The sequence below is a fragment of the Schistocerca cancellata genome, chromosome 8 (genome assembly GCF_023864275.1).
Source record: "Schistocerca cancellata isolate TAMUIC-IGC-003103 chromosome 8, iqSchCanc2.1, whole genome shotgun sequence".
NCBI lineage: Eukaryota > Metazoa > Arthropoda > Insecta > Orthoptera > Acrididae > Schistocerca > Schistocerca cancellata.
The window spans coordinates 60530161-60552607 of record NC_064633.1 but is presented as its reverse complement, the minus strand read 5'-3'; the positions used below and the strand labels follow the sequence as shown (position 1 = coordinate 60552607).

The window sequence follows — 22447 nt, the reverse complement described above, 5'->3', positions numbered from 1 at the left end:
TTTTTCGGTGATTACAAAATAGAATCGAATGTACGCACTGGGTAGCCGAGGCAGCTAATTCATGGCGATTCGGTCAACCAAGTAAATGAATGTACTGAACATGATGCAAACCACTACAGGGAGCCTGTGTGTCAGAATTCTCATCTTGTGTGCTACAGTGTGATGATAGAAAAATGTGTCTCCAGTAACAGGGTTTGGGGGTCTGTTGCTTTGATGGTGGTTCAAAAATGGTTCAAATGGCTCTGAGCACTATGGGACTTAACATCTGCGGTCATCAGTCCCCTAGAACTTAGAACTAATTAAACCTAACTAACCTAAGGACATCACACACATCCTTGCCCAAGGCTGGATTCTAACCTGCGACTGTAGCGGTCACGCGGTTCCAAACTGAAGCGCCTAGAACCGCACGGCCACACCGGCCGACCTTTGATGGTGGGTTCGTATGGTGATGGTCTGGGTTCTATTTGAACTTCTGCTGATGATTTTTAACATGGAGAGACCGATTCTATTCCCTTCTGGCTACGCCAAGTGAAGAAGGTATAATGGCATTGTGGTTTGAAATACACATTAAACATAATATTTCTTCTTAACCAAGCAGAGGTTAGGGTGAACCACAATAAAGTCAGGAGTAGCGAAATGTGGGAACTCCATCACCAGTAACCTTTCTTATACTAGTTACTTATTTCTAGTGACGAAACAAACACTATGTAGGGTCACAGGACACTTATTCCATCTCTTATTTGAGCTTCTGTATGTCGATAAAATTGGTTCTGAACTGGAAAATCAACTCAGACCGCCATTGACGCGGAATTTGATCCCTTCGTGACAATACAGCTCGACTGCAATTTGTTGTTTGTTCAAAACTGCAGATTCCTCAACATCTCCACATATTGCACGTGAATGGGTTCGTATCCTGGCCCGGCAAAAAGGTTTTCATTACAAATTATCAAGCTCTAGCATGAGAACACCTATCGGCTGGTGTATGACGATTTTGATTTTTTACTGCTTTTTCATTCGTTGTCAACACTAATGATATCTGACGTCTTTGACTCTCAGTGAGACACAACTATCTGTGAGATCACTGTAAGTTCAAGGATGTTATTCCGAGCTGCTGGTGGAAAAAAATTTGGTAGATGACGTCTGTTTATGTGTAGTCAACAACGATATGTGTGGGGTTCGATTCCCAGTCAGCACTGAACTCTTCGTCATATTATTTCTAGTTCAAACATGCTCACTTGTCGCTACTGGTGTACCAAACCCATATTTAATGTTAGTTTTCTCTAGAATATAATAGTGATAGGCGATGGGTTGGAGTCCGGGGAAGGAAAAAATTGATGTTTCGTGTCGTCATTTCAGTTAAAACATCTAGCTACTGCCGAGAACATCCGATATGTCACAGTCGATTGTGCTTCGATAACAATCCGATTAGATTCTCGGTTCGAATCCCTGTCCAACACAAAGCTTTACCTCACGACATTTCAAGTAAGTTACTTGTGAAGAAGCAATATTTAACATCTCTCGTAGTTCGTTAACAGGGACAATAGATACAGGGTAGGAATTCGCGTCCGTTAAAAATGTTATGTTATGTAATTTAAAGTTGATATTTTGTAACTGATACTGTGTAAATTTGAGATATATCATTCTCTGTATGCCTAGTCAGGAATGGCTGTCAGTTTTCGTCAGTCACGAATTCTTAGTCTGCAAGACCAGGGTTTGAATCCGTACGCAGAACGAGATGGTTCGTCGTGTCATTTGAAGTTCATACATATTCTCAACTAGCTGCTCGTCAATAACTTAAATTTGTAATGTCATTGTGTGTTAAATAACAAGTACAGTATGTTACTTTGAAGAGGAAATCATGAATACGATGAACGTACTACGTGCATTACCTATCTGACGTAATAATGAGAGTGGTAACATTTCAGGTATGTCATTTATTGCAATAAATGTGAGCTTACAAGCCTTAGGGACAGTCTTATCTGTGTTAAGGTGTTCCCTGATATTTCTAGTATCGTGGTATTACCTTACGTCTTGAGTTACTGCGATACAGATCAGTGTTTTCTAGTGGTGACTTGTTGGAACCATTTTCAATAGTCAAACGACTGTACCAAGGAGCGATGAGAGGACCTGCTAGACAGCTGCGTTATGTGTGTTGCATGCGAATCAGGCGAAATGCAATTCAGGTCGTTTGGATACTTTTGAGCACGACTGTATATACACTCACACACGCTAGGGTCTATAAGTTCTCTGCAGCGCCGTTGGATGACGTTTCCGGACGCGAGTTCCTATGTAAAACTTCGTCTACAAAATCCCCTCTAGTGAATTGAAATTTTTTACATTTTAACGTCTAGTTCCGTTGGATCAAGTTGACGAGCAAATCTCCAGTACGTGTAATTACAACATGAAAGTAATAACAAATGAAATAAATTCTTTCGGAACCCAAAGAAACAAGGCTTAACTTTATGTAAACGCAATCAACAATATACCACAGCAGTCATCTTAATTTTTCAAAAAAAAAAATGGTTCAAATGGCTCTGAGCACTATGGGACTTAACATCTATGGTCATCAGTCCCCTAAAACTAAGAACTACTTAAACCTAACTAACCTAAGGACAGCACACAACACCCAGCCATCACGAGGCAGAGAGAATCCCTGACCACGCCGGGAATCGAACCCGGGAACCCGGGCTTGGGAAGCGAGAACGCTACCGCACGACCACGAGATGCGGGCTTAATTTTTCAGGGAACTCCTCGACAGAATAGAAGAAGTTGCCCGTGAGAAAACTCTTCAGTTTCGATTTGAAACAGTGTGGATAACTACTAAGATTTTTGAAGTCTTGTCGTAGCTTACTGAAAATTGATGCAGCTACATATTACACGCCTTTCTACACAAGATTCAAACAAGTGCAATCCAAATCCAAATTGGATTTCTGCCTAGTATTAACTGAGTGAAAACTGCTAATCCTTGGGAACAAGCCGATATTTTTAACTAGAAACGACAGTAAGGAACATGTATATTGAGAGGCCAATGTCTGAATATCCAGACTAATGAACAGGGGCGACGGGAGGTTCCCGAATCTACACCAATTATTGCTCGAACCGCCCGTTTCTGTGGAAAATATCCTTTGAGAATGGGAAGAGTTACCCCAAAATATAATACCATACGACATAAGCGAATGAACATGAGCAATGTGGGCTAATTTTCGTGTCAAGCTGTCACGTACTTCAGATACCGTTCGAATACTAAAAACAGCTGCATTAAGTCTTTGAACAAGATCCTGAACGTGGGCTTCCCACAACAATGTATTATCTATCTGACCAACTAGAAATCTGAAATGTTCAGTTTCCTAAACATATGCCCATTCTGTGGAATTAAAACGTCGGGTTTTGTTGAATTGTTACAATCTGTAAAAACTGAGTCGTACTGTGATTTAGTGTTCGTTTATTTTCTACAAGCCATGAACTGTACTATTTGAAACAGTGCCAGCGTTGCACGTAATATCCTTTGCTACCAAGCTAGTGCCATCAGCAAACAGATATATTTTAGAGTCACATGTAATACCAGATGGCATATCATTTATATAAACAAGGACCAGGAATGGCCCCATCACTGATCCGTGTGGCACCCCCTTTTGACCATGCCCCACTCAGGTCTCACATCATAGCCATTCTCAACACTGCGAATAATGACCTTTTCTGTTTGTTATCAAAGTAAGAGGTGAACCAATCGTCAGATACTCCCTGTATTCCATAATGGTCACACTATTGGATCAATATTTTGTGAACAACACTATGAAACACGTTATTTAAAAAAAAAGATGCCTAGAGTTCGAAACCTTTTGTTTAATCCATGAAGTACGTCACGGAAAAAAGAGACTATAGCAATTTCAGTTGTTAAACCACTTCTAAAACCAAACTGTACATTTGATATCAAATTATGTAAAATAAAATGATCAATTATCCTTATATATACAGGCTTTTCAATAACTTTAGCAAGCACTGATTGTCATAGAAATAGGTCTAAAATTGGCTACATTATTCCATTCTCCATTTTTATAAAGTGACTTTAGTACTAGGTACTTTAATCATTCAGAAAGCTGACCATTCTTAAAGAAAAAATTACAAATTTGGCTAAGTACAGGACTAACATGTGCAACGCAGTACTTTAATATTCTGCTAGGTACTCCTTCATATCGATGAGAGTCCATAGTCTTCATTGATTTAATTATTAACTCAATCTCCTCCTTGTCATTGTCACATAGGAGTATTGCAGACATCATTCACAGAAAGTCATTTTCCACTAGAATTATCTGATTGCCTGTAGAAACCAAGTTTTTATTTAATTCACCACAATCGCTCAGAAATTGATTGTTAAAAACTGTTCATATATCTGACTTATCAGTAACAGATACATTTTTACTAAGAACTGACTTTATATCGTCGACCCTGCGTTGCTGACCAGACACTTCCTTCACAACTGACCATATGGATTTAATTTTATCCTGTGAATTGACTATTATATTTGCGTACCACATAATCTTTGTCTTCCTAATAATATTTTTAAGCACCTTACAATACTGTTTGTAATGCTCTACTGCAGCTCGATTGTGAGTGCTTGTTGTTGTTGTTGTTGGGTTATTTTTGGGGGAAGAGACCAAACAGCGAGGTCAGCGGTCTCATCGGATTAGGAAAGGTCAGGGAAGGAAACCGGCCTTGCGCTTTCAAAGGAACCATCTTGGCATTTGCCTGGAGCGACTTAGGGAAATCACGGAGAACCGCCGGACGCGGAATTGAACCGTCGTCCTCCCGAATGCGAGTCCAGCATGCTAACCACTGCGCCACCTCGCTCGGTGTGTGAGTTCTTCAAACATTTTTATATAATTAATATAATTTATATAGTGTTAGCACACTAAGTGGGATACTGTTATCAACCAGATGATACAAAGTCGACAGTAAACCTATAGGTAGCCATCTACGTGACAAGTGGAGAACGAACAATACATTACTCAGCATGTACGACTGTCTACTATTACTGAGCAACGAACCAATTGTTGGTTCAACGATAAATATTTTGTTACAAAACAGAATTTATTATGGTTACTTCTGTCTCCAATAGAGCACATGACGGACGTCATGGGACGATGACTGCAGCATGATCCACAGCCAGCATTAACCGGCGAGAAATGACGGTGTACGCAAGGACCGTGCTGTTCGTGTCCCACTATCCATCTGAGGTTGAGGAGGGATGCACGAAAATTATAAATGTCTTGCCTACTGAGAGGAAGAAAAACATGTTACGCTTAGAGATGTAACCGATCTAACTCTGTCTTTATATCTTTCTGCAGTGTGGACGTAATCGTTCTCTGGCTACGGAAATAACGTAGAGCTAATTACCACCTAAGGATTTGCGCAGCGCAGCTGTTCATGCAACTTAACCCAGTGTAAAAAGTGATAAAAATCAACGCGAAAGTGAACACGTCTCACGAGTCAGCAGCCAATAGACAATGGCTGATAAAAAATTTCTCTTATCTCGTGATTGTCATCTTATCCCATCCACAGTATCTCTGACGCTCATCTCTTCGCCTCTACTTCTCTGCCTCCCCTCTCGTCTCACGCTTGTCTATATATACCGCAGATAGTGGGCGCTAACATTAGTTTACTTCCACGATTCACTTGCTGAAGACCAGAGGAATGCGAAACGTACAACTACGAATTGATTTTACAGCAGGTAACCTTTTTTCTTATATATTTTAGTTCTACTTCCTGCATCTTTCCATTCGAATAAGGTGATAATATAGAGTGTTTCAAAAATGACCGGTATATTTGAAACGGCAATAAAAACTAAACGAGCAGCGATAGAAATACACCGTTTGTTGCAATATGCTTGGGACAACAGTACATTTTCAGGCAGACAAACTTTCGAAATTACAGTAGTTACAATTTTCAACAACAGATGGCGCTGCGGTCTGGGAAACTCTATAGTACGATATTTTCCACATATCCACCATGCGTAGCAATAATATGGCGTAGTCTCTGAATGAAATTACCCGAAACCTTTGACAACGTGTCTGGCGGAATGGCTTCACATGCAGATGAGATGTACTGCTTCAGCTGTTCAATTGTTTCTGGATTCTGGCGGTACACCTGGTCTTTCAAGTGTCCCCACAGAAAGAAGTCACAGGGGTTCATGTCTGGCTAATAGGGAGGCCAATCCACGCCGCCTCCTGTATGTTTCGGATAGCCCAAAGCAATCACACGATCATCGAAATATTCATTCAGGAAATTAAAGACGTCGGCCGTGCGATGTGGCTGGGCACCATCTTGCATAAACCACGAGGTGTTCGCAGTGTCGTCTAAGGCAGTTTGTACCGCCACAAATTCACGAAGAATGTCCAGATAGCGTGATGCAGTAATCGTTTCGGATCTGAAAAATGGGCCAATGATTCCTTTGGAAGAAATGGCGGCCCAGACCAGTACTTTTTGAGGATGCAGGGACGATGGGACTGCAACATGGGGCTTTTCAGTTCCCCATATGCGCCAGTTCTGTTTATTGACGAAGCCGTCCAGGTAAATATAAGCTTCGTCAGTAAACCAAATGCTGCCCACATGCATATCGCCGTCATCAATCCTGTGCACTATATCGTTAGCGAATGTCTCTCGTGCAGCAATGGTAGCGGCGCTGAGGGGTTGCCGCGTTTGAATTTTGTACGGATGGAGGTGTAAACTCTGGCGCATGAGACGATACGTGGACGTTGGCGTCATTTGGACCGCAGCTGCAACACGGCGAACGGAAACCCGAGGCCGCTGTCGGATCACCTGCTGCACTAGCTGCGCGTTGCCCTCTGTGGTTGCCGTACGTGGTCGCCCTACCTTTCCAGCACGTTCATCCTTCACGTTCCCAGTCCGTTGAAATTTTTCAAACAGATCCTTTATTGTATCGCTTTTCGGTCCTTTGGTTACATTAAACCTCCGTTGAAAACTTCGTCTTGTTGCAACAACACTGTGTTCTAGGCGGTGGAATTCCAACACCAGGAAACTCCTCTGTTCTAAGGAATAAACCATGTTGTCTACAGCACACTTGCAAGTTGTGAACAGCACACGCTTACAGAAGAAAGACGACGTACAGAATGGCGCTCCCACAGACTGCGTTGTCTTCTATATCTTTCACATCACTTGCAGCGCCATCTGTTGTTGAAAATTGTAACTACTGTAATTTCTAAAGTTTGTCCGCCTGAAAATGTACTGTTGTCCCAAGCATATTGCAACAAACGGTGTATTTCTATCGCTGCTCGTTTAGTTTGTATTACCGTTTCAAATATACCGGTCATTTTTGAAACACCCTGTATGTGTCAATGTTAACACCACGACATAGACAAATACGACTGAAACGGGCACGCGACTATCGGTCTGGTGAAGTCCGATGCCTTCATCATGCCAAAGGGAGGGTGCGAATCCATCGTCTTCTAGGGAAACAGCTCCTTGACACCGGTACTGCAGGAGGGAAACAAGCTGGTGGCGGCGCCGTCGTGCTCTGGGAAATATTCACGTGGGCATCCAGAGGGCCAGTGGAGCTCGTGCAAGTCATCATGACGGCCGACGTCTATCGTACACTGGTTGAATACCACGTGCACCTCTTCGTGACGATTACGCTGGCCAACGAAAATTTTTTTTTAAACTTTTTTTACTTAGATAGCTGATCTTTATACACTCCTGGAAATGGAAAAAAGAACACATTGACACCGGTGTGTCAGACCCACCATACTTGCTCCGGACACTGCGAGAGGGCTGTACAAGCAATGATCACACGCACGGCACAGCGGACACACCAGGAACCGCGGTGTTGGCCGTCGAATGGCGCTAGCTGCGCAGCATTTGTGCACCGCCGCCGTCAGTGTCAGCCAGTTTGCCGTGGCATACGGAGCTCCATCGCAGTCTTTAACACTGGTAGCATGCCGCGACAGCGTGGACGTGAACCGTATGTGCAGTTGACGGACTTTGAGCGAGGGCGTATAGTGGGCATGCGGGTGGCCGGGTGGACGTACCGCCGAATTGCACAACACGTGGGGCGTGAGGTCTCCACAGTACATCGATGTTGTCGCCAGTGGTCGGCGGAAGGTGCACGTGCCCGTCGACCTGGGACCGGACCGCAGAGACGCACGGATGCACGCCAAGACCGTAGGATCCTACGCAGTGTCGTAGGGGACCGCACCGCCACTTCCCAGCAAATTAGGGACACTGTTGCTCCTGGGGTATCGGCGAGGACCATTCGCAACCGTCTCCATGAAGCTGGGCTACGGTCCCGCACACCGTTAGGCCGTCTTCCGCTCACGCCCCAACATCGTGCAGCCCGCCTCCAGTGGTGTCGCGACAGGCGTGAATGGAGGGACGAATGGAGACGTGTCGTCTTCAGCGATGAGAGTCGCTTCTGCCTTGGTGCCAATGATGGTCGTATGCGTGTTTGGCGCCGTGCAGGTGAGCACCACAGTGAGGACTGCATACGACCGAGGCACACAAGGCCAACACCCGGCATCATGGTGTGGGGAGCGATCTCCTACACTGGCCGTACACCACTGGTGATCGTCGAGGGGACACTGAATAGTGCACGGTACATCCAAACCGTCATCGAACCCATCGTTCTACCATTCCTAGACCGGCAAGGGAACTTGCTGTTCCAACAGGACAATGCACGTCCGCATGTATCCCGTGCCACCCAACGTGCTCTAGAAGGTGTAAGTCAACTACCCTGGCCAGCAAGATCTCCGGATCTGTCCCCCATTGAGCATGTTTGGGACTGGATGAAGCGTCGTCTCACGCGGTCTGCACGTCCAGCACGAACGCTGGTCCAACTGAGGCGCCAGGTGGACATGGCATGGCAAGCCGTTCTACAGGACTACATCCAGCATCTCTACGATCGTCTCCACGGGAGAATAGCAGCCTGCATTGCTGCGAAGGGTGGATATACACTGTACTAGTGCCGACATTGTGCATGCTCTGTTGCCTGTGTCTATGTGCCTGTGGTTCTGTCAGTGTGATCATGTGATGTATCTGACCCCAGGAATGTGTCAATAAAGTTTCCCCTTCCTGGGACAATGAACTCACGGTGTTCTTATTTCAATTTCCAGGAGTGTAGATTTTTATGACCTGAAATACTGGACTACTCTCTTTCGAATTCTAAAGATGGCAGGGGTAAAATACAGGGAGCGAAAGGCTATTTACAATTTGCACAGAAACGAGATGGCAGTTATAAGAGTCGAGGGGCATGAAAGGGAAGCAGCGGTTGGGAAGGGAGTGAGGCAGGGTTGTAGTCTCTCCCCGATCTTATTCAACCTGTATATTGAGCAAGCAGTGAAGGAAACAAAAGAAAAATTCGCAGAAGGTATTAAAATCCATGGAGAAGAAATAAAAACGTTGAGGTTCGCCGATGACATTGTAATTCTGTCAGAGACAGCAAAGGACTTGGAAGAGCAGTTTAACAGAATGGACAGTGTCTTGAAAGAACGATATGAGATGAACATCAACAAAAGCAAAATGAGGATAATGGAATGTAGTCGAATTAAGTCGGGTGATGCTGAGGGAATTAGATTAGGAAATGAGACGCTTAAAGTAGTAAAGGAATTTTGCTATTTGGGGAGCAAAATAACTGATAATGGTAGAAGTAGAGAGGATATAAAATGTAGACTGGCAATGACAAGGAAAGCGTTTCTGAAGAAGAGAAATTTGTTAACGTCGAGTATAGATTTAAGTGTCAGGAAGTCGTTTCTGAAAGTATTTGTATGGAGTGTAGCCATGTATGGAAGTGAAACATGGACGATAAACAGTTTGGACAAGAAGAGAATAGTAGCTTTTGAAATGTGGTGCTACAGAAGAATGCTGAAGATTAGATGGGTAGATCACGTAACTAATGAGGAGGTATTGAATAGAATTGGGGAGAAGAGGAGTTTGTGGCACAACTTGACAAGAATAAGGGATCGGTTGGTAGGACATGTTCTGAGGCATCAAGGGATCACAAATTTAGCATTGGAGGGCAGCGTGGAGGGTAAAAATCGTAGAGGGAGACCAAAAGATGAATACGCTAAGCAGATTCAGAAGTAGGTGCAGTAGGTACTGGGAGATGAAGAAGCTTGCACAGGATAGAGTAGCATGGAAAGCTGCATCAAACAAGTCTCATGACTGAAGACAACAACAACAACATGAGCTGAATCCAAATCTAACCTTAGTTTTTTTGTATCAGCTACAGGTTTCGAGCAATATGCTTTTTATTATATAGTATAAAAATCCTATGCTATACGGTAAACGGGGAAGTTAATGAAACGCCTTCTTACAACATAAGCGTGATTTGTATTTACAGTAAGCTACTTAAAACAATGATATGTGCTAATAGAGGTTTCACTTTTCAGCTGGAATTGGCTTGTATTTTCTTTCTCTTTTTTCTTTTTTCTTGTGTACCTTTTTCTGCGATGAGTCAATTGCTGAACCTCTCAGTGAACTGACCAACACCCATCATGTTGATGTTCCAGCGGACTTGGTAGCGTGTTTCCATCACTAGTTTTGGATGAATAAACAGCCTCCAGTCTTCCTTTTTGTATTCAATTACAAACTCATTCATCAGACCGGGAATGTCTGAGCAGTGCACTAAATGACCATCTTGTTGAAAGAACTTGGAAAATTGCTGATCTCTCTTTATATACATGTATATGCTGGTCCCAACTGCCAATAAGTCCTTTTCTATTAATCTACAGCTAAGCAATTCAGCTCTTTCTTTCGTTAAGCCCAAATCAGTAACCAAATCGGTAAGCTCGGAATGATTAAACAATTTGGCCTCTAGACTTTCTGTATTACACTGGAATTCATCATCATCTGGTTCATCTAAATCACATTATGGGAAAATACTTTGGTTGGAATAGAATTTAAATCATCTGGTGGTTCAGGAACCGGCCAATCTACACCATGCCCTACTGGTTGGATGGCGGACAGAAGATTAAGGTAGCTTATTACCTTCTTTTTTCAGAATTATGACCAGTAATATCACACTGCAAAAGTAGCAATCATCAGAATGGTTTCTCGGCTCCCTCGATATCATAGGAACAGCAAAACTAAAGGCTTTTTTCTCCTTTTTGGACCATTTTATCATATCTTCAACACACACACAACATACCTTATGCGGCGCCCAAGATTTATCTTGATCATCTAGAACCAAAGTATGATAGATAAACCTTTTTCACGAAGTCTGTAATGTTTCTTTGGTGGTTTTTGAAGTGTTGGCAGAAGTGCCAACACCTTGTAGTTAGAGGAGGCCGAAATGCACGCGTGCAAGCTCACGCAGACTGGCGTGAGGTATAAGTGCAATCTCCATCAATTGGTAATGGCGCCTTGCTAGGTCGTAGCAACAGACGTAGCTGAAGGCTATGCTAACTATCGTCTCGGCAAATGAGAGCGTATTTGTCAGTGAACCATTGCTCGCTAAGTCGGCTATACAACTGGGACGAGTGCTAGTACGTCTCTCTAGACCTGCCGTGTGGCGGCGCTCGGTCTGCAATTACTGACAGTGGCGACACGCGGGTCCGTCGTATACTAGCGGACCGCGGCCGATTTAAAAGCTAACACCTAGCAAGTGTGGTGTCTGGCGGTGACACCACAGTTTTTAGTAACAAATTCACCACAAATATAACAAAAACTGTCAGCAGAGTTTTTACAATCACGATTAGACTTTGTACTGAGCACATGTACAGGAAACGGGAAAATGAGGTTAGGTTGACAGTAAACAAAACACCATCTGTTAACACAAAAATAGACCTTTCTTTGATAGCAAATGTTTTTCAGCAGTGTTACCAATGCCATCTACATTCATTATATCTCCTTTTTACATTATTTCAACTATATAAAAGCTGCTAAATTCTTCAAGCAATCGCTTAATTTAATAAATTTAACTGTAAAATGTGAAGAAATGGTGGGTGATACAGTTTTTTAAGTATCATATTTGGATTTCCCACCCTAAAAGAACATAAGAATAAGGTACTTTCAGCAAAAAAGGTTTTTCATCGTTGTTCTGTGTTATGTTTCACGGTGGCAGTGTCATTTTTCAACAAGATAATGCGCCATGTCACAAGGCCAAGAGAACGATGGAATGATTCGAGGAACACAATAGCAAGTTCCAATTTATGTCGTGGTCCCGCCAACTCGCCAGATCTGAACCTGGTTGCACACATGTGGGATGTGGCGTCAGAGCTCATCGCCCCCCCTCCCCGTAATTTATGGGAATTGGGTGACTTGTGTGTGCAGACGCGGTGCCAACTCTCTCCAGCGACCCATCGAGGCCTCATTGCTTCCATGCCCCGACACATCGCCGCTCTTATCTGTGCCAAAGTTGGATTGTGCTTCGAAATGTTCCATGAAAAAGTCGGCCACCACTGGACTAAGCATGGCGACGCCTTCCAGCTGTTCGTAGAGTTTGATATTCCACACGATATAGCTCGTGGTGGACAAGCATGAAAGAACTTGGTGATGTCTTGCGGAGTTATGGAACCAATATGCCACAGAGAATGACTGAGTGGCACTTTAGTAAACAAAGAAACATCAAAGCTGATCAGGACGTCGTTTGGTCCATGTTTCAGTTACTTGAGCTTCTCAGTGAAAAGTCCTGAACCTTTATATACGTGTCAGTCTTTTCCACATGCGGCTTCAGCAGAGAGGCCAATTTATACGTCGGTGAGCCAGGTGCTGCCCATAATATTCGGTCTTCATTACGATTGTCGTATTTCCCTTATCGGCAGGCAGTACCGATATACACTTGTCGGCGTTAAGACTCTTGGCACAGCTGATGTCAAGTGTTGTGTACTGGGGGCGTCCGCTTTCATGAAAGTCTCGTTGCCGCTGAAAAAGACTAACACAGGTGTCCCTGTAGGACGGGTGCGTTGGTTCTAGGGCAGCAGACACGCACCAGGAAAGTAACACGGAATAGTGACTAGTAAAATATATTACTCAACTTTGGTAACGGTACTTACCGCATTTATAGAATGCCGGTTTAGCCTATCTGTTGCGCGTTGACTGCAGTTCTACGAACACAAACAAAATAATGTTCTCTGAACTAATTTCGGATGGAAACTAACCTTCTATCTTGATATACAATTCAGAAAACAGTCCCAAACTAACAGTTAAATCTCTTGGCAGGCAGTCTCTGTCCGTACACGATTATTCTACAGAGTCTACCTGAAAAATGTATACACTCTTTGTCACTCTTTATCGAGATAAAGATATTGTCGTTCGATTTGAGTTACGAGTGTGTTGTAGTATGTATATTAATACTTCCATCTCGCTATTGAGAAAACAAGATCGCTGCAGCACGCTTGACATTCGGGCAACGAAAGTGTATTGTGAAGTGGTTTTTCAAGTTTGATAATGCCGTTGAAGTGCAACATCAGTGGAGACGGGAGTTTGACACAGAACTGCCAAACCATCTAACAATTAAACGCATCATTGACAAGTTTGAATTGCGTGGAATGATTTGTGATATTTCCAGGGGAAGATCAGGAAGACAGCGTACAGCTACAAGTCCTGCTTCGTTGCCGCTCGTGTTAGATGCGTTTGTAAATTCTCCACAGAAGTCTGCTACGCAATGTGCCCGTGAAGTGGGGGTTATCAGTACAAGTGTACGAAGAATTCTGAATGCTGCAAAGTGGAAACTTTACTTTACACGATTACTGCACGCGATTAATGATGAAGATCCTGATCGCCGAATGCAATTTTTCGAATGGTATCAGCAAATGGTAACTGATGGCGAGCAATTTATGACGAAGGTAGTGCGGAGCGACGAGGCGCAATTTAAACTTGATGGAACCGTGAATCGGAATAACAGTGTGTACTGAGCGCCGGAAAATCTGCATTATTATTTGTATGAAGCAGTGAATCTACCAGGGGTTCATGTGTGGTGTGGACTATCATCTAGGGGCTTAATAGGACCCCTTTTTTTTGGTGCTACTGTCACTGGAGGAGTGTACCTAGAAATGTTACGAACATCAATTTTGATAGGTATACGTGCGCTTTATGGAGCTGATGAAGAGGTCTTCTGCCGGCCGCGGTGGCCGTGCGGTTCTAGGCGCTCCAGTCCGGAGCCGCGCTGTTGCTACGGTCGCAGGTTCGAATCCTGCCTCGGGCGTGGGTGTATTGGGTGTATGTGATGTCCTTAGGTTAGTTAGGTTTAAGTAGTTCTAAGTTCTAGGAGACTGATGACCACAGCAGTTGAGTCCCATAGTGCTCAGAGCCATTTGAACCGTTTTTTTTTTGAAGAGGTCTTCTAGCAACAGGATGGGGCGCCATCACACTACCACCCAGCTGTACGAGGTTTCCTTGATGACAGTTTTCCGGGGCATTGGATTGGACAAAGAGGGCCCATTGAGTTCCCGTCACGGTCGCCAGATCTAACACCTATGGACTTTTACTTGTGGGGAACTGTGAATGATGACGTCTGTCGACGTAAGCCACGCACGCAGGAGGAACTTCGCTACGTCGCTAGCAGATGGCGACATGTGCAGAGATCTCCACTATAACATTGACTGACGTACTTGCGGCGACCGCTCATCGTTCTGTTATGTGTATAGCCGCCAACGGTGAACGTTTTGAACATTTAAAGTAACCATGTGCTAAACTGAAGGTTATACAACATGTGTGGTCAATTATTAAATGTAAAATGAACACGTAAGTAATACTTTTCGTTCCTTAAAGTGTGTATACATTTTTCTGGCGGGACTCTGTATTCACTATTCTGTTTCTACCTGGAGACTGTCCATCTGTTGGCCACTGTTTCTATCTCACTCTCACGTTCTGCAGGAACTCCCTAGCAACACTCGGGCTGACTTACAACTTGCAAATGACAACTTCTGCTCGTGCACGGTTCCTTAAGCGCGCATCTCTCTTCCTGGTGGTGCTGGAGCTCCAGAGGTTGTCACTCTCGCGGGCCGCTTGATTGGTTTGTCGACGGCGATAATCCTGCTGCGGACGGACATCCACGGTACTCCTGGTACCAACTCTTCTTGTGTGATATTTTAGTAAATCACATCAAGAAATTCGCTGTCAGTGAATAAATTTCCTAATGTGTGTAAATTCTGTGCGACTTAATGCTACGAGTTCCAGAATGGTGAAATAATGTTTGAATTGGAGCTTTTATTTTTTCATGAACTACTCATTATCTTTCTTGACTGAATAATTCGTTTGAATACATATGAATATCGAATCTCGCGTCATTAACAATTCTGCGCCGCTGTAAGTCAGATACACTGAAGAGCCAAAGAAACTGTTACACCTGCCTATTATCGTGTAGGACCGCCGGCGATCACACAGAAATGCCGCAACACGACGTGGCATTGACTCGACTAATGTCTGAAGAAGTGCTCGAGGCAAATGAATGAATCCTCCAGGACTGTCCATACGTCCGTAAGAACCCGAACAGCACTTTGCAAGGCATCCCAGATATGCTCAGTAAGGTTCATGTCTCTGGAGCCTGGTGGAAGTGTTTAAACTCAGAAGACTGTTCCTGGAGCCACTCTGTAGCAATTCTGGACGTGTGGGGTGTCGCATTGTCCTGCTCGAATTCATCATACTGGATGCGTACCTACGTGTCACCTGTCAGAGTCTTGTCAAGACCTATCAGGGGCTCCATATCGCTCCAATTGCACTCACCCCGCACTATTACACAGCCTTCACCAGTTTCAACAGTCCCCTGCTGACATGCAGGATCCATGAAATCATGAGGCTGTCTCCATATCGGTACACTTCCATCCGCTCGATACAATTTGCTAGGAGACTCGTTCGACCAGACAACACGTTTCCAGTCGTTAACAGCCCAATGCCGGTGGTGACGGAACCAGGCGAGGCGTAAAGCTTCGTGTAGTGCAGTCATCAAGGATCCACGAGTGGGCCGCCGGCTCCGAACGCCCATATCTATGACGTTTCGTTCAATGGTTCGCACACTGACACTTGTTGATGGCCCAGCACTGAAATCTGCAGCAATTTGTAAAGGGGTTGCACTTCCGTCACTGTGAACGATTCTCTACAGTCGACGTTGGTCCCGTTCTTGCAGGATATTTTTCCGGCCACAGCGATGTCGGAGATTTGATGTTTTAACTGATTCCTGATATTCACGGTACACTCGTGAAATGGTCGTACGGGAAAATCCCCACTTCATCGCTACCTCGGAGCTGTTGTGTCCCATCGCTCGTGCGCCGACTATAATATCACGTTTATACTAACTGAAATCTTGATAGCCTGTCATTGTAACAGCAGCAACCGATCTAACAACTGCGCCAGACACTTGTTGTATTGGCGTTGCCAACCGCAGCGCCGTATTCTGTTTATCCATCTCTGTATTTGAATATTCATGCCTATATAAGTTATTCTGGCGCTTCAGAGGAGTAAATTATTGAATAACGTCAGTTTTTGCGTTGATGAAAATGACTGTATCATCTGTTGATGACGAAAAACTTGTTTGTTGGTCTCGTACAAAAAAATTATAAAACTTCTAACATTTCCTCTATTATAGACGGCAGTGCTACAATCGCGGCCTGTAAATACCTTGAATGCTGGCAGACGTAGACATAATTAGCATCCCAACTTCGATGCTAATTCTGTGCAATCGCTGCAGTGGACGTCTATATTGTCTTTTGTCTTAGTTGCTGAACATGCTAACCAAATTTACCATTACTACTTTTTATGCATATTGTCCAGAGAATTACTAAAACAACAATTTCACGGCCTGTTCCTACAGTTTCTGGAGTTGGTGGCATTGTGCTAATAAGAATCGTAATTCGCCTATCTGCTTCTTTACGTTGATGTTCATAATCAATTTTGGTCAGTTTTTACGACGTGGTTTTTGTTTACACTATGGCTTGTTGAAAACTAATGCCTCTGAATTTTTATGTGATAACTCTTAAAGATTTTTAAATAAAACAAACTTTATTAACGTTCTACATCTTTATTCTTCATTATTTTTCAAGACCGTCATCATGGAGACAAACACATTTCTCCCAAAGGAAGATCGCTTTGTTGCTACCGTCACTCAGAAATAAATATTAACATCTGTTGATTGCCCATTGACTTAATAGTAATGAATCTTGACAGAGCTGCAGCCGCACCTCCGATTGCAAAGCCTCATCACTATCAAAGAGAAGTCTTCGAACATGTTGCTTAAGTTTTCTAAACAGGTGAAAATCGAATGGGGCCAATTCGGGACAGTATGGAGCAGGGTCGATGACAGGGGACATAAAGTGTCGGATCGCTGCAGATGTCGCAACGTTCGTGTGTGGTCTTTCGTTCTCATGCTGGAAGACAGGCTGTTTTATGTGTGGACGAACACTTGGCTTTCAGTTTCCCCCCAGCGACATAGTTACGGTACATACCGCCATGTTACACGATACAATTCAGACCCCTCTAGCGGCAGAGGGTTGAACGTTGCGTCGGCGAAGAGTGAATGTCGACCCAGTAATACGTATGATATGCAATACCTCAACGGATAATGAGAACACAATAAAAAATTCGGAGGTATAACTTTTCATCACACTCTCGTATAATAGGAGTTGCATGAAGTCTGAAACGCTATAAAGATTTTCTTCATTTGCATTACTGATGCCGAAGTGTCGTTCTCCAAATAATTGGCGAATAACTGTGCTGAAGCCTCTTTAAATGGAAAAAACATAAGACTTCCTAAAAAACTGATTAACCTGGGTTGTAAAGGGCCTGGAATTCTGTATGATGTATCGCACCCTTGTAGATTTTATAGTTGCAGTCTTTGATTGAATGTGTTCAATAGGGATCAAGTATAATATGTATCTCTGCAGCATTATTTGATTAAAGCTGTATGAGAATACACATAGTCTCTTTATCAAACGTTTGTGGGCAGGAGAAATCGATCAGACGCAAGAACTAAAAACCATATTATTTCGGCATCGATTCGTGTAGGCTGAAGCATGTGGACTGGAGATTTAAATGTCTTTTATAATGTGTACAAGTATGTTTTTAACATTTCACCGGTACACCAGAAAAGAGCAGGTGGCATTGGTGCTAGTGGAAATGTCGGTGTTCTTTTTTTTTTCAAGGTTAATTACGTAATGGGGTGGCGCAGTGGATCGTATTCGGGAGGACGACGGTTCAGACCAGCGTCCAGCCAACCAGATTTAGGTTTCACGTGATTTTCCGTGATTCCGGGATGGTTTCTTTCCCCATGCTTGACACATTCCGAGCTTGTGCTCCATCTCTAATGACCTCAATATCGACGGGACGTCCTTCCTTCTGCAAGGCTAATTGCGAATAGCCGACCAAAGATTTCTCGTTCCGTTTTTAGTACTACCTGTATGTCTTTATTCACGTGAACTTTGAAGGCGCACTGTGATGCGAAATTAACAATTTTCTTTCGTGATATCGTTTCTCAAGTCTTCCGACAACAGAAATGCATTCGGAAATAAAAATTAATCAGTGTGTATTGTCCATTGACTTAATAGTAAACTGGAAATCAGGAACATTTAAATATGCTGCTTTAACAGAATAAATTTAAAGAAAAATATATTTAACGAAACTATCATCAAATTGATTTACCGTACTTTTAATCGTTTTCATAAATTGTGATGACTTGCTTTATATCTTTTATTGGGCCTTCTGAAAGACTCCGATGTATCATCGTTTAGTAACAAACCATATTGTCTTTTGTATAACTGATTCCAAACGCGCCTCGTCGCAATTCGGTAACCAGTGGTCAATTTTCTCGGCGCAACCGAATTAAGTTAATTAAGTACATTAGGAACCATCTAGCATTAATAGACTGGTTTAATGGAAAAAATGAATCAGTCACGTTGTACTTTGCGTCCAAGTATAGTTCGAAGTAACTGGTACAGGTGCTTCTCGTCAACCGAACAAACAAGTACATGAGCTCACCATACTTGCAGTAGTATTGAACCTTTTTTCCGTGTTTACCCATCACTGTACGTGTGCAGACCTATTTACAGCCGTTAAAAATGTGGTTCAATAAATCAGGTAATTCAATCCTCTCGTTGTCGTAAGAATCAGGTTCAGTAGATGTGGTATCGATAACTACTTTTAAGAGTACATTCAGCATCTCGGATGGAACTTGAGTTGTGGATAAACACTCTTCGAAGCGCGGTGACTGTGACACTGATGGAGTCGCTTACAACGCTTAGCGCCTGCTGTCTAAAAAGCGCTTCACTGAACCTCCTGCTAATAATTCTGCTTGAACCAATACTTCCCATTACCCACTGGAATCTGTCAATTTCCTGATTGCTCTGAAAAATGGTGACTCATTACGAAAATATTATCAAGTTTTGGCTTTTCATTCTCTTGAATCTCTGGCCAAATTGTATTCCACGAAAAACGCTTTTCACCACTTTTCTCAGCTGTTTCTGGGGCCATGACAGGTGTTTCATTTTCAGTAGCTTAAGACGATCGAGAAGAGTCTGTTGGAGGAAGTAGTCAACTTTTGGATTTTCACTATGATCTGTCAATATCACACAGTTGAACTCCAACCACAAAGGAATACAATCAAATCTGACAAAGGCATTACGCATAACAAATCTTTATCAATAGTTATCTCTTGGGCTCTTTTGTGTAGGTCGACTGCACTATTAGAAGAATCAACGAGAATCATCATCATACTTGCTGTTGCTTTACAGTAATTTGGCCAACACCTCGGAAAATTTCATTAAACATCATCTTTACAGAAAGAATGTCAATATCTTTCCTCGTTGCTGTCAAATGGAAGAACTGAAGAAGTTTGTATACGCAGACTGAAGCGAAGAATTCAAATTTGTACCAAGGCTGGGATTCGAACCCAGGTCTTCTGCTCGCAAGGCAGACACGCTAAGTACGTCACTGTGGCACAGCGGCTTTGTTCACCTGCACGGACTAACCTCACACACCTCCTTCATCAAACCAAATTCCGGTTCACACCTGAGTCCACTTGAGGACAGAGGCGTGCTAAGGTCGTCCATGCAGTTGTACAAAGTCACTATACCAGGATGGCGTAGTGGGTTGCACATCTGCCTAGTAAGCAGAAGACCTGGGTTCGTGTCCCAACCATGGTAAAAATTTTCATTTGTGACTTCAGTCTACATATATACATTATATATGTCTCAGAAAGGTCTCTGGAACCATGTAGTATCATTTCAATACCTGAAGAAGTGATTATTTCAAGGTCCTCACTTCCTATATGGCTAAATTAACAGACTATTCCAACTGCTCCGTGCACAGTGTACTTTTTCCTGAAATTTTATCAATGCAATCAAAATTATCAAACGCTATGTGAGTTGTGTGCCCATATCTGTAACCTCCTGATAATATCTTGTTATCTGTGGCTGCTGAGTAGCTTTTGCCAAACCTTCAACTAAATTACACTACTGGCCATTAAAATTGCTACACCAAGAAGAAATGCAGATGATAAACGGGTAGTCATTGGACAAATATATTACACTAGAACTGACATGTGATTACATTTTCACGCAATTTGGGTGCATAGATCCTGAGAAATCACTACCCAGAACAACCACCTCTGGCCATAATAACGGCCTTGATACGCCTGAGCATTGAGTCAAACAGAGCTTGCATGGCATGTACAAGTACAGCTGCCAATGCAGCTTCAACATGATACCACAGTTCATCAAGAGTAGTGACTGGCGTATTGTGACGAGCCGGTTGCTAGGCCACCATTGACCAGACTTTTTCAGCTGGTGAGAGATTTGGAGAATGTGCTGGCCAGGGCAGCAGTCGAACATTTTCTGTATCCAGAAAGGTCCGTATGACCAGCTCACCAACTACCTAACTACTAACAACCTACTAGACGAATACCAATCAGGTTTCCGTAAACATCGAAGCACAACATCCGCTCTGATAAAGGTGACAGATGACCTGAAACTTGCCATGGACAGACAAGAAGCGACTATTATTTGCTTCTTAGATTTCAGCAAAGCATTTGATACTGTCGACTTCGACATCTTACTAGCCAAACTTAGCGGTCTAAATTTCTCACAAAGCGCAATGCAATGGTTTCGCTCATACATGATGTCTCGTCAGCAACGCGTCCTGTCTGGGGATATAAAATCACAATGGCGGCAGGTAGTGTCAGGCGTTCCCCAAGGCTCAGTATTAGGTCCTATACTCTTCTCTCTTTATGTCAATGATGTGTCATCGGTCCTGACCTATTGCAAATACCATATGTATGCTGATGACCTTCAGTTGTATCTAAGTGCGAAACCAAGCAATCTCAAGAAAGCTATTGAAAATTTCAATACTGACCTCGATGCGCTGTCAAACTGGGCACAGGACATAGGTCTAAAACTAAACCCATCTAAAACCCAAGCGGTACTTGTTGGTCACTCTAAGCTCATTAGCCCAAAACATCGGGAATCCGTACCACCTCTTATCCTAAATGGAACAAATATTAACTTCTCGCCATCAGCAAAGAGTTTGGGAGTAATAATTGATGAAAATCTAAATTGGACAGAGCACGTAACTGCAGTGTGCAAAAAAGCATCAGCATCCCTTCATGTCCTACAAAAATATAAAAAACTCTTCCCTTTCGATCTGAAAAAGAAATTAGTACAAACGCTTATACTCCCAATCATTGACTACAGCGATATTATCCTACAAGGCCTCTCTCAGGAAAATTCCCGACGTCTGGAACTGGTCACGAATGCCTGCGTCCGATATATCTGTGACGTTCGACTTTTTGATCACATTTCACCAGCATATGCAAAATTGTCCTGGCTGCGTGCAGACAAACGCAGAGATTTCCATACACTCTGTCTCATCTACTGCCTTATAAATGTACACTGTCCCTCATATCTCTCCTCTTCCCTAACACTCTTGTCGGAACAACATGACAGAAACACACGTTCCCATCATAATAAAATCCTCTCCGTTCCACTGCATCGCTCAGTCACCTTCTCCAAGTCCTTTACAGTAGCGGGAACCCGACTCTGGAATAACCTCCCTCGTTATGTTAGAGAACTTAAAAACGTGACCGGCTTCAAAAAACAGTTAATGACGTATCTACTTAAGCAACAGTAATGCCTTCCTCTGTACATGAGTGCACTTCACCTCATTACTTCCCTCTCTCCCCCTCCTTAAACCTCCCTTACCCAAAACTCGCTATACTAGTAAACATCTACTTTACACACCAATATATTAATGTACATCTGCACAAACCTTCATTATTATTGCCACTCTTTCTCATGTTTGTCATTATTATTTGATTTTTTTTACTGTTATTATTATTGCTTTCACCATAATCTGTATGTATAGCACCTGATGTAAAAATACTGCCAGCATTTACTTTATTAGGTCTTAGTCATATTCATCATTATTATTTGATTTTTTGTTTTACTGTTATTATTATTGCTTTTATCATAATCTGTATGTATAGCAACTGTTGTAAAAATACTTCCGCATTTACTTT

The 22447-nt window shown here is 43.0% G+C and overlaps 1 protein-coding gene across 1 annotated transcript in view; it reads left to right on the top strand.

The window, feature by feature from the left end:
* The first annotated feature begins 5665 nt into the window (after positions 1–5665).
* LOC126094932 (transforming growth factor beta activator LRRC32-like) overlaps positions 5666–22447 on the top strand; it is a 50908-nt gene continuing 34126 nt past the window's right edge. Inside the window, exon 1 of the mRNA XM_049909579.1 lies at positions 5666–5728. The gene's annotated coding sequence lies outside the window, so the exon portion shown is untranslated. The remainder of the gene's footprint in view (positions 5729–22447) is intronic.